This window comes from Dama dama, chromosome 20 (genome assembly GCF_033118175.1).
Source record: "Dama dama isolate Ldn47 chromosome 20, ASM3311817v1, whole genome shotgun sequence".
Taxonomy (NCBI): domain Eukaryota; kingdom Metazoa; phylum Chordata; class Mammalia; order Artiodactyla; family Cervidae; genus Dama; species Dama dama.
In genome coordinates, this window is record NC_083700.1 from 53,098,118 (window position 1) to 53,113,699 (window position 15,582).

General features: G+C 40.1%; 1 long non-coding RNA gene and 1 other non-coding gene across 2 annotated transcripts in view; one reads left to right on the forward strand and one right to left on the reverse strand.

Annotated features, from left to right (window-relative positions):
- The window catches only part of LOC133041066 (uncharacterized), a 66,738-nt gene that overhangs the window by 25,701 nt on the left and 25,455 nt on the right, over nt 1-15,582 (forward strand). The gene's annotated exons all lie outside the window — the stretch shown is intronic.
- Nucleotides 14,656-14,763, reverse strand: LOC133041767 (U6 spliceosomal RNA). Its single transcript, XR_009689341.1, has one exon. It is a non-coding gene; the product is annotated as a U6 spliceosomal RNA (small nuclear RNA).

Consider the following 15,582-nt stretch of genomic DNA (forward strand, 5'->3'; position numbering starts at 1 on the left):
TAGACTTGATAATTTCTGCTACTGGTTCCATCCCAAATTAGAATGTCTTTATAACACTTAATCTTGGTTCTGTTTTGACCCCAATTGATGATGGTAGCCCCTAATCAGATGCTAACCCTGGAAGTTGCATACTTGAGATATATATGAAGTAACTCTTGTACTTTTTTTTCCCCAAGTAAGGTCATTTCCTAATTCTTTGACAGTTCCTTTTAAAGAGATGGGATGGGGGAGCTTTCCTGAAACTTGTGTAGTGCCCAGATCATGTCAGAGGGTCTCTGGGCTTCCATGCCTATCATACAGTGTTTGCTTCGTAAATGTTGAATCCCTAATTTCTTTAAGAATTAACCCATCTTTAAATATCTCTTCTAAATAGTCAATGAGTAAAATACAACATGCACAAGGAGGACTTGTTTTAGGTCTTGAATAATATACGTCTTTGTCATATTTCTGCTGATGGGAAGTATGAGCTCTAGCTCACATTTCTGTGTCTTTAGAAAAAATCATTTATTTATGTATGGCTTTGCTGAGTCTTTGTTGCTGCGCACAGACTTTCTCTAATTGCGGTGAACAGGGGCTATTCTCTAGTTGCTGTGTGAGGGCTTCTCTCGTTGTGGAGCATGGGCTCTAGGTGTGTGGGCTTCAGTGATCGGAGCGTGTGGGCTCAGTAGTTGTAGCTTGTGGGTTTAGTTTCCCTGATGCATGTGGGATCTTCCCAGACCAGGGATTGAACCTGCGTCCCCTGCACTGGCAGGCAGATTCTTAACCACTGGACCGTGAAGGAAGTCCCATCCTTGTCTTAAAAACTTTTGAAATAACACACATTACTGAAGTAAGATTTTTGCTTAGAAAGTCATAATTATTCTTTCATTGGACTTTTATTATTTTCCATTTTGTCCTAGGACAAGATGAATTGGACCAAATACTCAACCTCATACCTTCATTCTTCCTGTATGTATTTCATCTTTGTTTTAGTGGACCACGTTATTAACCTAATTTTGAATAATAGTCTAATCTTATAAGGTGTGATAGGCTTGTCCAGAGCTGCCTACTCATTCTGCCAGCCCTTCACACCTCACCCTTGTAATCATGGATCACCTTGTCCCTGCTCTGTTGACATGGATTGATGACTGATATTTCTAGCCACCTTAGTCTTCATCAAAATGATTTTTTAAGTCTAAGTTTCCTCAAACATCATGTATTACAGGGCTGTGTCTGAATCTTCAGATACCTCGTTGAAAGGAAATGTCAGTGGGCAAATTGCAGTCAAGTGTTCTCACCTCCTGCATTGTCAAGATCACCTCTGAGTCTGCATTAACGTGACACATACTTGAACTTACACTTGTAGTTTTTCAAAAATTCTGCATCATTCTTTTCAGTCTTGTTTCTTGGTACCTAATCTAATGTATCTTAGCAACATCTTCAAGCAACAATCAAGGGCATAGTTTCCCAAAACTACAGCATTCAAAACATCCTACTTGGTTGTGTGCTGATGTTTTCCAGTCAACCTCTTTTTATTTTAGGAATCTAGCATGAATCTAGAAGCTAATGATTTATTGCCTTTCTGTCTTCAAGGTAACACTTCCTGTTGCAAGCATATTTCTAAGACTCTGACAGTTTAAGAAGCTTCTATTCACTGCTAATACTCCATCAGCTATAGTTTTTAAGCTTGCAAAGGAAGGCCAAGCATTTTTGAGGGTTAATTCAGACCATGTCCTGGTGGAAAACACCACCAAAATCTTGTATTCATATGAATCCTGTGAACCTCACCATTAGCCAGAGATTCCAATTTTTTTTTTTATTGTTATAGCATATAAACAAGAAGTGTACAAATCTCGTGTAAACTTGATAATTATATACACATGCACACACAATGTAATCACTGCCTAAATCAAGACATTCATTATTTTCAACATTCCAGAAGATTTTCTTGCCTTCTTTAGCTCTCCGTCTTCTCAGTTAATTCCCCACCCATTAACTAGGAATCTGACTTCCGTCAGCATAGGTTGGCTTTGTCTGTTCTCTAACTTCATAATGATGGATCCACATAGTACGTGTACTTCCATGTCTGGCCTCTTCCTCATTAGTATATCAGTGAGATCATTTATGTTTGCATTTGCAGTAGGACTACATTCTTTCTTTCTCCTTTTTTCCCTACTGTTGTGTCTTACTCTATCAATGTTCCACAGTTTATTTTTCCATTCTACTAATGATGGATGTTTGGATTGTTTATAACTTTGGACTGTTTTGAATAAAGCTGCTTAGTCAGAGATTTTCATCTGTAAAACAAAGTCGTAGCTCTACAAATATTCTGGTATTCAGGCAATTCTTTAAATCATGATAGACACTGAATAGAAAACCAGATCAAGAACCCTAGGATGCTTTCTGTAAGACTTTCTGTTAGTGTCTGTAAGACACTCAGAATCCATGTGTCATTCAGGTTGAAATCAACTCCAAGAGGACAGGCAACAAAAGAGAAAAAAAGGTACAATAGGACTTTATCAGTTTTATGGAGATTTGTGCACCAAAAGATACAATCAAGAAAGCAAAAATACAGCCTACTGAATGGGAGAAAATATTAGCAAATCACTTATCTGATGAGATTATTATCTAGAATATATAAACAGCATGGAAAACTTAACAACAAATAACTGAATTTTTAAAAAATGAGCAAAAAATTTTTGACTAGACATTTCTCCATAGAAGATATAGAAATGACCAACAAGCCCATGAGAAATGTTGAGTGTCATTAGTAATTGTTGTTATGTTTTGTTTAGTCACGCAGTCATGCCCAACTCTTTTTTGACCCCATGGACTGTAGCCAGCCTGGCTCCTCTGTCCATGGGATTGCCCAGGCAAGAATACTGGAGTGGGGTGCCATTTCCTTCTCCAGGGATCTTCCCCACCCAGGGATCGAACCCGGGTCTCCTGCTTGGCAGGTGGATTCTTTACCACTGAGCCGCCTGGGAAGTCCCTATCATTATTGACTAAAGCAATGCAAATCAAAACCCTAATGAGATACCACTTCACAATTACTTGGATAAGTATAATTTTATTAAAAAAGAAAAAAATGGAAAATAAATGTTGGCCAGGATGTGAAGAAATTGGAAACCTCATGCATTACTGGTACAAAGGTAAAATGGTGTGGCAGCTGTGGCAAACGCCATGGCAGTTTCTTAAGAAAGCTTGAACACAGAGCTATCATATGATCCAGTAATTTCAGTCCTAGGTAAATGTCCCAAAGAACTGGAAGCAGAGACTTGAACAGATATTTGTACAACGATGTTAGTAAGAGCATTATTGACAATAGGCAAAAGGTGAAAATAACTCAAGTGTCCATCAACAGATAAATGACTAAACAAATGTGGCATTATACATAAAATGGTATATTGTTCAGCCATAAAAAGAACTAACTTTTCACATATACTACAACATGAATGAAACTTGAAAACATTATGATTAATGAAATAAACCAGACACAGAAGGGCATCTGTTGTTTGATTCCCCTTATGAGGTACCTAGAATGGGCAAATTCACAGAGACAAAAAGTATTATTAGAGGTTACTAATAACTTCTAATAGATTAGAAAGAAAGGAGAAGTTACCGTTTAATGAATAGAAAGGTTTTGGGTGGGGAGATGATTAAAACTTTTTGAGTGTAAAGAGTGGTGGGTGGTTATATTGTACATTCTGAATGAATTTAACTCTACTGAACTGTATACTTACAAATGGTTAAAATGATAAGTAATATATTATGTATATTTTACCACAATAAATTAATCAACTGTAAGTATAAACAGTGTTTCCTTGGTATTCAATCATTCAACACACACTTATTGAATATTGGAGAGTATTAGTGTTAGATACTTATAGAAAGATGAATCAGACATAATGTATTAGCTTCCTATTGCTGTTGTAACAAATTGCCACAAAGTTAGTGGCTTAAACAATGTTCATTTATTATCTTACAGTCCTGAAGGTCAGAAGTTCAAAATGAGTCTCACTGGGAAAAAAATCAAGGTACATTAGGGCTGTGTTCCTGCCGAAGGCTCTAGTCAAGAACCAGTTCCCTTGCCATTTCCTTGGAAGCTATCTGCATTCCTTAGCTTAGGGCCCACACCTTGAGCTTCAGTGAAAAACAATCACAACACTTCAACCCTTTTGTTATTATGCCTTCTTTATCTTTGATTGTCCTGCCTCCCTCTTTCACTTATATGGACCCATGTGATGACATTGGGCCTGCCTGGGTGATCCAGATAATCTCCCCATATCTACAGCTGATTAACAACCTTAGTTCCATCTGCAACTTTAAATTCTCCCTTTCCATGTAGCCTATCATATAGTCACAGATTCCAGGGACTTGGACACTGTCATCTCTGGGAGGCCATTATTCTGTTTACCACACATATTAACACCTTCTTGACTTCAAAGATTAGCAGGAGAGATACAACAATAAAATAAGTCATGAACGGTGCAGCTGACGTGTTGTGAATTTAGCTTGAGAAAGATTATTTCAGATGAGAGAGAGAATCAAGGGATTCTTCTTGAGAACATATCGAAATCAGTCAAAAAATAATACAGGGATGACCTCTGTGTCAAGGACTTTGGGATTCTCACAGCTTCATGGCCCATGTGAGCTGCATTCCATATGTAATGGCCAGGTAGGATCACCAGAAAGCAGCTGATCCATCATTGTCAGAGAGTGATCCACAGTGGCTGCCCAGAGACAGGATTCAGGTGGGTCAGCTGGGGGACAGGACCACTGTGCTTTCGCTGCTCGACAAGCAAGCCTGCCAGGACCATTACATCTCAGGGTAATCCACAGGTGACTAGTATGCGGAGTGCCTACTGGCAAGTCAGAAACCCAGAGAAATGTGAGTTCTGGCACTAGCATCAAAAATGAATATGAGACAGGCACTGGGAAGAGACTTTTGGTTGCCAAGGGGGAGGGCTGGGGGAGGGGTGGGGAGGGAGTTTGGGATTGTAGATTCAAACCATTACATATAGAATGGCTAAATAACAAGGGCCTACCGTATAACACCAGAGGAGGCAATGGCACCCCACTCCAGTACTCTTGCCTGGAAAATCCCATGGATGGAGGAGCCTGGTGGGCTGCAGTCCATGGAGTCGCGAAGAGTCGGACACGACTGAGCGACTTCACTTTCACTTTTCACTTTCATGCATTGGAGAAGGAAATGGCAACCCACTCCAGTGTTCTTGCCTGGAGAATCCCAGGGATGGGGGAGCCTGGTGGGCTACCGTCTATGGGGTCACACAGAGTCGGACACGACTGAAGTGACTTAGCAGCACCATATAACACAGAGAACTATATTCAATATGCTGTGATAAACCATTATAGAAAAGAATATTTTAAGAACATTTTATACACATTTATATATATGTTTTACATAATTTATATTTTTATATACATTTTATATAAATGTATAAATGAATCACTTTGCTGTACAACAGAAATTAACACAATATTGTGGATCAACTATACTTCAATTACAATGTAAGGCTAGGTTAGGTAGGCCAACCTAACCAGATGCTTTATATCTCAAAATAAAGAAGTGAGCTTGAGAGACCTTGAGGAATGTCAGCCTGGCCCTGCGATTCTCTTACACACACAATGCAGTGTGGCTACAAGTTGGGTTGTGTACCAGTGTTTGCAGGTGGCGCTAGTGGTAAAGAATCCATCCACCAATGAGACATAGGTCCAATCCCTGGATAGAGAAGATTCCCTGGAAGAGGGCATGGCAATCCACATCAGTATGCTTGTCTGGAGAATCCTATGGACAGAAGAGCCTGGTGGGCTACAGTCCGTTGTGTCTCAAAGAGTCAGAAACCACTGAAGCAACTTAGTACCCACGCAAGCACCGGTGTTTGCAGTTGCTCTGATTTAGCCAAGAAATAACCTCACCAGCATTTTCATGTAAATGGGCTGCTAATAAAAACAGCAAGACTCACTACATCTTTTGATGTAAGATTTTTTAAAAGTGACATCTTTGTACCTTCAGTAGCACCAAAAGGCACTTTAACCTCACAAAAATGTGAACTGGGATACAACTTCTCTCCAGGTAGATGGAGAGGTGAATGCAGAAGTGTTGCGTTTTTTTACCTCCAACACACAGCACCACAGAACAACTCGGTTAAGCACCAGGCATGTCCCGCAATGCCACCATGGTATAGCTCACCAACCAGTGTGCTTCAGCTTTGTCCTCCATGTTTGTCATTGAATAGATTAATCCACTGAAAGTACAATATGTGCTCAGTAAGTGCTTAATAAACGCATGAAATAGGGAAAAACAAATGACTTCAGGTACTTAAACTCTTAACCCAGGTCTAGGTTGTGGTTTTAAAGGATTATACCTCTGTGATCACACCCATTTCTTTGCAATGACCTCATGTCTACACACACCCTTGTTTGGTCAATTTAAGAGACTTGTTGCCACTCTGTGTGAACTCTACCAAGAAAAACACATTTAAGGATATTAGGAAAAATATATTTAAAGGTTGTTTTCTAAAAATAAGAAACATTTTTATTAGCACTTTTGCCTTGGTTAAAGGAAAACATTACTGGGTCTTGCTTTTGTCCTGCTCCAGCACTACATTTGAACCACCGGATGAGGTTGGCTGCTTGAAGTCCAGGAGTCCCCTTTCTCTTCTCTACTCAGTGACACAAAGGAATAGTAATACTAATCGCTTTCAGCTGGAGGATCAAGGTCTGCAAGGCCCAAAGTACTTCACTGTTGCCCTGAGAGACTGTCTGGGAGAGTTGCTTGTAAATCTCTAGACATGGCCAAGGTGACACCCCAGACTCGTGACCCCATTATAAATAGAATGGATTCAAGGATGTGTGAAGTCCTCAGGAAAGTAGATGCCCCATATTTGCTTAGGTCTGGAGTAACATTTTATATCACTTTCTCTTTCTTTTTTTCCATCTGTCTTCTTCCTTCCACTTATTTATTAATTCAGTAGCTATTATTGAGCACCTGGTGGTTTAGACAGTAAAGAATCTGCTTGTAATGCAGGAGACCCAGGTTTGATCCCTCGGTCGGGAAGATTTCCTAGAGAAGGGAATGGCAACCAACTCCAGTATTCTTGCCTGGAGAATTCTATGGACACAGGAGCTTGGTGGGCTACATTCCACAGGGTCACAAAGAGTCATAAGTGACTGAGCGACTAACGCTTTCACTTTTCATAGTGTGCAAGGGATTAATTATTCAGCTGGGAATGACAGAGTGGTTTTTGATTTTATATACTAGGGAGAAGGTACAGTCATGAACAAGGGAACTAAATGATTAATGAAATATCCTCGAACTATAGGTATTAGGAAGGCAGCTAATAAGTTCTGTGATAGAGAATTATGGCGAAAGTGTGTTATTTCTTATGCACTGAAATATGTGTAAATGGGCAATTGTCTGCAAGTGTAGAATAACACTGAACCAGCCTTTTTTAGGGCAGCTTCTAGAGGAGAAAGCTGTGTTAGTCTTCCTGGTAAGGGAGGAAAATGAAAACTTAAAATGCCAGGGCAATTTATCTTGTGAGAAACTTAGTAAGGGACATCCATCTTGTTTATCATATTGTGTCCAGTGTACAGTGGTGTGCATATAGAAAATGTTCCAAAAGTAATAGTTCATGGAAAAACCAACTGACGCTGCAAAAAGTTCTTTCTTTTGTTCTAGGTAGAAGAAAACACAGCAGTCTCCAGTGATCTTTAGACTTCATTCCACAAATGGCAGATATTCTAGGAAGGTGCTTAGTAAAAAGTGGCAACAGGTTCAGGGATGCAAGGAGAACTTTCTTCACAGCCTTATACAGGAGGTCAAACCACAGGAGGATATCTCCTGAAATTATCAAGCTGCTGATGGTGGCTGATTGCATGTTTGGGTAAGGATTATCTCTCAGGCCAGATGGCTATTTACCAGAAGAAAATGGTCACTCTTGGCCCACCCTGGGAAAGGTTCATTAAGAAAACACAATACCCAATTAAGGCATTTACCCTCTAGTACTTTGTTTAATTGTGTGCACATCAATCTCTCACTCCAGTAGACCATAAGCATCTCTTTGACAAAACGGCTGACAGCAAGAAGGGGTCAGCCTTGGCTTGAAGCTGTATTTTCATTATAAGCATGGGTATACTTAGTCACTCAGTCATGTCCAACTCTTTGCGACCCCATGGACTGCAGCCTGCCAGGCTCCTCTGTCCATGGGGATGCTCTAGGCAAGAATACTGGAGTAGGTTGCCATGCCTTCCTTCAGGGGATCTTCCCAACCCAGGGATCGAACCCAGGTCTCCTGCATTGCAGGCAGATTCATTACTGACTGAGCCACTGGGGAAGCCCAATTATAATCATATGTTTTGAGACTACAAGTTTTATTTACATGAATAAAAATTACATTTTCATTCGATTTCACACTTTTTATTTACTATCATCACCATCATGTTACTGGGTGGCTTTGGGGTGGCTGCTAAAAATCTGAGTCAAGCCAACTCCTGCTGCCCCTACATGTACCACAGACCACCCCCCTCAACCACCAGTATTTTCTTTAGATTTCTTAAATCCTCACTATTTAGCATGTAGTAAGTAATTGTTGCCTTGAGTTTAAACACTGAGAATAAAGAAGTAATTTTTTAAAAGTATACTTATACAAGTATTCATCTTATTTCCTAACACCTATATTTTGAATGTGTTTCTCATTATTAGTTATTTTTAACATTTTTAATGTGATAAATAAGAACCTGCAACAGGATAAATCATACTTGATTTAAAAAATTCATTTTAATGCCATCTCCAGCAGGATAGACTGGAGACCACAGGGGAGAGTAGAGAGGAATACTGTCTCAAAATATTTAAATTTAACATTTAAATATTATTTTTTTTAAACTTTTTATTTTATATTGGACTACAGTCGATTAACAATGTCGTGATAGTTTCAGGGGAACAACGAAGGGATTCAGCCATACATACACATGTATCCATTCTCCCCTAAACTCCCCTCCCATCCAGGCTGCCACACAATATTGAGCAGAGTTCCCTGTGCTATACAGTAGGTCCTTGTTGGTTATCCATTTTAAATACAGCAGTGTGTACATATTAAGTGTATGAAGGCTTAATACAAAAATGAAGGCTTAACAGAAATATCTTACTGGCTATGTACGGGTCAGACATTTATACCTACTGTCCCAGTCCTCCCCCTCCCAACTAAACTGACTGACCCCCACCCACACTCCCCGCCCCAAGCCTCTAAACCTTCTGTCAGACCAGGAGCAAGAGGCAAGAGACCACAGAGTTTCCAGGGATGAACTGTCATGAAAGCCCCATAAGCTTTCCTTCCCTAGGACACAGCATTAGAGAAGTGATTTGAGCTAAAATGATTATCACTGGGCTGCTGCCAACAGAGAATATTGTATTCCCAGCTTATTAATAGAAAAAAAAGAAAATGGAAGTTGAATCCAAATGAAATATAATTCTATCTGCTTTTTATCCAAGTGATTTCAATGGACAAAGGATAGTGGCTCTGCAGAGAGCAAATTAAATGAGTCCTGGGATATCACACAGTGGCTTTTAGGGTGGTGAGCAGGGTGGGTTGGAGAGGGAGGGAAGGGCATTCCTCCCCCACCCCAAAGACAAATCTCTGAATGTCTGAAAAGAGAAGAAGGTGAGCGTGGCTTGAGGGCCTACCTTAGTGATTTTACTCCCCAGAGGAGTGTTCCTCCCTTGAAAAAGGCAAGGGGGAGTTACAGAAGATTCTTGAGTAGGGAAGGGGCAGGACCAAAGTAGCATTTAAAAAGTTGAATAAATATTTTTTTTAGTGAATGAGTGATATGAATGATTCATATGCAACTCTATGGACTGTAACCCACCAGGCTCCTCTGTCCATAGATTGTCTAGGCCAGAATACTGTAGTGGATTGCCAAGCCCTCCTCCAGGGAAGCTCTACCCAGGGACTGAACCTGAGTCTCTTGTGTCTCCTGCATTGACTGGCGGATTCTTTACCATTAACACCACCTGGGAAGCCTAAGACCAAGACAGAGACATGAATTTGGCTACTTCTGAATATGGATTTCAAATAAAGATTTTAGAAAAGAAGATTAGAAAATAATATCCAATCAATATCATAATTATAGCTTTAGGTTATTTACAATGTTCTAATTGTTTATTCTTAAGTTAATACAAGATAATTAGACAGATTTGACTTATGGATGTGATAAGACATAGCTCTATTTTTGTTTTTTTTGATGAGATTTGTGTGGCACTCTTTGCTTGTCCTGGATAAATATGATTCACTCACAGGTAGTGGACCGAATCCCTTGGACTACAAGGAGATCAAATCAGTCAGTCCTAAAGAAAATCAATCCTTAATATTCACTGGAAGGACTGATGCTGAAGCTGAAGCTGCAGTACTTTGGCCACTTGATGCAAAGAGGCAACTCACTGGAAAAGACCCTGATGCTGGGAAAGATTGAAGGCAGGAGGAGAAAGGGGTGACAGAGGATGAGATGGTTGGATGGCATCACCAACTCAATGGACATGAGTTTGAGCAAGCTCCAGGAGATGGTGAAGGACAGGGAAGCCTGTTGTGCTGCAGTCCACGGGGTCACAAAGAGTCAGACATGACTGAGCAACAACAACAATGGACGGTCAGTCCTGTAGTCATTTTAAGTTGCAAACACAGCCTAAGACACGTTAAAACACACAACCCAGGGAACAATTAAAACCCTGAATTCCATTTAATGACAAATCTCACTTTCTCTGGCCCCACATCTCTCCTTATCTATTGTTTCTTGCTCCTCTCTCACAGAGAGAGGAAAAATGGGAGCAGGAAATGTTCTTACTCCTGCTTTATTTGCCTTGGCTTTGTGTTGAATGAGTCCATTGTGCATATGTGCTCAGTCATGTCTGATTCTTTGGGACTCCATGGACTGTAGCCTGCCAGGCCTCTCTGTCCATGGGATTTCCCAGGCAAGAATACTGGAGTGGGTGGCCATTTCCTCCTCCAGGGGATCTTCCCAACATAGGGATCAAATATGTGTCTCTTGTGTCTCCAGCATTGAGAGGTGGATTCTTAACCAGTGCACCATTAGACTCTTGTTTAAAGCTGCCATTTTCCTGAGTGCACTTTTGGGAGCCCTTGAATCACTTCTGGGATTCTCTGGAAGTGTTTTTGTTGATGCTCCTCTGTTAGCTGGCAGCCCAACCTCTTCTCTGAGCTTCTACCCACACACTGCTGGAATCCCATTGCACTTTCAGGGGGATTCTAAAATAGCCTCAGAATGGCAGACCCTTGATACTGGGGGCTCTGTACTGCAAAAACATTTGGTGTCCTGCTGACGTAGGAGCTTGAAGTAATTTTCCAAGCTTTAAAGCTGCTACTTGCATTGACTCCATCACCTCCAACACAGCTTCTCTCCTACCTGGCATATTTTCTGGGGCAGAAGTTAGCCCTCAGCTCATTATGACTCCCAATCTCTGGACAACACCTGCCAGACTCTCAAAGTGGCCATGTTAAACACCTCTAAGGCTTGACCTCCTTCATTTCCTCATGGGGTGAGAGGTTTTGAGGTTCTGAGGACAAATTTCTCCAAAAAAAGTTCTTCTCTCTTGAATTGTTTGACATCCTTCCCATTCTGTCAAAACATGTTATACTTTTGGAATTCAAAAGAAGCCCCTGCATAAATATCCTGGAGTTTTGAAACCAAACCTTTGAAACCTCCAGATTGTTTTGAAGTGTCTCTCGTGGCCCTCCATGTCATATATTTGGTATGTGAGAGCTGTAACATCAGTTCCTCTGAAGAAATTGAGGTGAAAAATGTTCTATTTAATATCAAGTTATACTCACTTAAATTCTAAGTAGGGCATTCTATACAGCAGTTTCAATTTCTCTCACTTAATATTCTTGTCCTCTCAAAGCCTGAAGCTAAAAGAATTTCCAAAGTTCCCAGACAGATTGGTAAATAGTAGTAGAAATCTTTTTTCATTCATAATTGACTAACCTATTAAACATAAAAATTAAAAGCATAATAGGATTCCACTTTTCATCTGACAGGTTAATAGATATTAAAAAGTAGAATAAAACAGTGAAGATATGAAGAAATTTTCACAAACTGTTAGTGGAAGTAAACATTAATGCAAAGTTTTGGAAGGTAATTTATTAACATATGTCCAAATTTAAAATGCAATCTCTGTTGATTGTATCCACTGCCTGACCAACAGAGGCAGCTCTAGGTTATGTAGAAGATTTCCACAATTTGAGGAGCATTGTTTAAGAAAAAAAATGCAGGATTAGGAACACAGACTGGATAGGAAAGCAAATATTTACTGAAAAAAATTTTATAGCAAATTACAAATTTTAAAATGCTAATACCAGAAACATTAAAAAATCCAGAAAAATTACATGTTTTGTGAATAAATTGTCATATATATATACTTCTAGAATTTCTTTTGAATTTTGATATAATTTAAGAATTCTGCCCCAATGTTCATTGCAGCACTGTTTATAATAGCCAGGACATAGAAGCAACCTAGATGCCCATCAGCAGACAAATGGATAAGAAAGCTATGGTACATATACACAATGGAATATTACTCAGCCACTAAAAAAATACATTTGAATCAGTTCTAATGAGGTGGATGAAACTGGAGCCTATTATACAGAGTGAAGTAAGCCAGAAAGAAAAACACCAATACAGTATACTAACGCATATATATGGAATTTAGAAAGATGGTAACGATAATGCCTGTATGCAAGACAGCAAGAGAGACACAGATATATTGAACAGTCTTTTGGACTCTGTGGGAGAGGGCAGGGGTGGGATGATATGGGAGAATGGCCTTGAAACATGTAAATTATCATATGCGAAACGAATTGCCAGTCCAGGTTCGATGCGTGATACAGGATGCTCGGGGCTGGTGCACTGGGATGACCCAGAGGGACGGGATGGGGAGGGAGTTGGGACGGGGGTTCAGGATGGGGACCACATGTACACCCATGGTGGATTCAAGTCAATGTATGGCAAAACCAATACAATGTTGTAAAGTAAACTAAATAAATAATTTAAAAAATAAAATAAAATGACAAAAAAAAAGAATTCTGAATAAATATAGAAAATGATCTGAAATTAAGGCATGTGCAGGAATAATTAAAATGAGTTAAAACACTCTTACATTGTATTAAGCTAATTAATTATAAAATCATATTTGCTTTATATACATTGATTTATTTATAAATATGAATAGTGATCCTTTCCCTGGGTTATCTCTTTAAGCTGTTATGCTCCATTGATGGATAACTTCACATCTTTTTGTCTAAAACTGCTGGTTTTCTTCAGCATGTAATATGATCCATTATGTTGGATGGATGAGATGGTTGGATGGTATCACCGATTCAATGGACATGAACTTGGGCAAAGTCCAGGAGATGGTGAAGGACAGGGAAGCCTGATGTGCTGCAGTCCATGAGGTCTCATAGAGTTGGACACAACTTGGTGGTGACTGAATAACAACATGCTGGATGTATAAAATATGTAACCAAACAAATAGGCCTGGTCATGTTGCAGGAAGGGGGACCCCTTCCAGAGCCCGAAACTGGGCTCTTGTCTAACACTTGGAAATGAATTGTCTGAGGAGACACATGTGCTGACAAAGCAAGAAATTTTATTGGGAAAGGGCACCCGGGCGGAGAGCAGTGAGGTAAGGGAACCCAGGAGAACTGCTCTGCGGCATGGCAGGTTTTATGGTGATGGGATTAGTTTCCGGGTGGTCTTTGGCTAATCATTCTAAATCAGACTCTTTCCTGGTGGCGCACGCATCACTCAGCCAAGATGGATGCTAGCGAGGGATTCTGGGAAGTGGATGGACACACGGTGTCTCCTTTCGACCTTTCCTGAACTCTTCCGGTTGGTGGTGGCTTATTAGTTCCGTGTTCCTTATCAGGATCTCCTGTCATAAAACAAGTCATGCAAATGGTTACTATGGTGTCTGGCCAGGGTGGGCGGTTTCAATCAGTGTGTTTCCTGTAATAGTCACAATGGAATTGGCACTGATTTGTACCTTACAAACTCAGGAAATATGATATATTCTATTTTATGCAATTTACACCCAAAAAGAAAAAATATATTGTGGGTTTATAATTGCATATAAATATGCAAACATATTTTATAACTGCTTAAGAAATATATTCATGGCAGAACTGAACTTTTGACTAGACATTTGTGAGAATCAAATGCCCTGCTTATAATAGTACATACCTGAAGATTGGCAGAACTTTCATAGACCAGCTTCTGTTTCACACTTTTGAAAACTTGTTTCTCCTTCGATACCCACATACTTCCAATGCCTTGTGAATAGGTCACATTCATTTCCTCTGGCATTGCCAAAGCAGACAATGGGAACACTGCCGGAAGCCATTCCTGCACCAGAATAGCTAACAATAGCTTAACTTGATGTGAAAGTGAACCCCATAAATATAACCTTCTTAACATAAACTCTGTGGGTCTTCAACCCAGCTTCCCCTTAGCTGAATCCCAAGCAGCCTGTGGTTTCTAACACCAGTCTACAGAAAGGCAAGTGTTAACAGAGGGTAAGTTGGAGAGGAAAGAGATTGAGGTCCTAGCTGACTGTGGCTAAAATAGCCTTCACATTTTTTTTTTTTTTTAAATATGGAACGCTTCACGAATTTGCGTGTCATCCTTGCGCAGGGGCCATGCTAATCTTCTCTGTATCGTTCCAATTTTTAGTATATGTGCTGCCGAAGTGAGCACAGCCTTCACATTTTATAAAAGCATATGATAGTGTGAACATATGCTTGGGTCCTAAACAGGGCCATGAAAGGGGCATGTGCTCATGAGAGAGCTAGATGTCATTAGCTTCAAGGTCAATCTGCCTTGCCAACCAGGAAGGAGAGCCCGGTTTGCATGATCCATCTATTCACATCACATTTATATTCACAAGTTTGGCACACCGGGGTGTTTATGGGCAAAAGCAGTTAGGTTATGTTTAGCAGCTGGCCAACCTCCGACAAGAGTCAGCAGTTGAGTATTTTCCTAAATCTTATTTCCTAGCCTCAAGCCCTGAGGAAAGTTACTGACCTCATTATGGTGATCATATACCATTGAAAGTGTTTGACCTAGGAAATGAAGGTATTTGGTAAACTAGCAAGGAGCAGGCTCATGGAAGGAGTGGGTTGTACTCAGACATTGGGAAAATTAAAGAGAGCATGAGAAGATCCCTTAATGATCAGTTTAAGGACTCTCTTTTGTACACATATTCTGTAAGGGAATAGTCAGGAACAATTTGAGCTGGAAGTAACAGAATACTCAACCAATGGCAGCTTAAATAATCAAGATGCTTAGTTAGCTCTTAGAATGAAACATCTGAAGGTAGGAAGCCTTATAATTCTGCTATTTTGGGGCTTTGGGTCCTTGTCTCTGTGATTCTCATGGTCAAAAGACAGTTGTCACAGCTCTATGAGTCATTTATCCAGAGGCCCAAAACAGGAGGCAGTGGGAGAGTATGTGCCTATCTCCTTTTAGCGAGGAGGAAAAGTCTTTCTAAACAGTTTTCCATCAGAATTTCTCTGT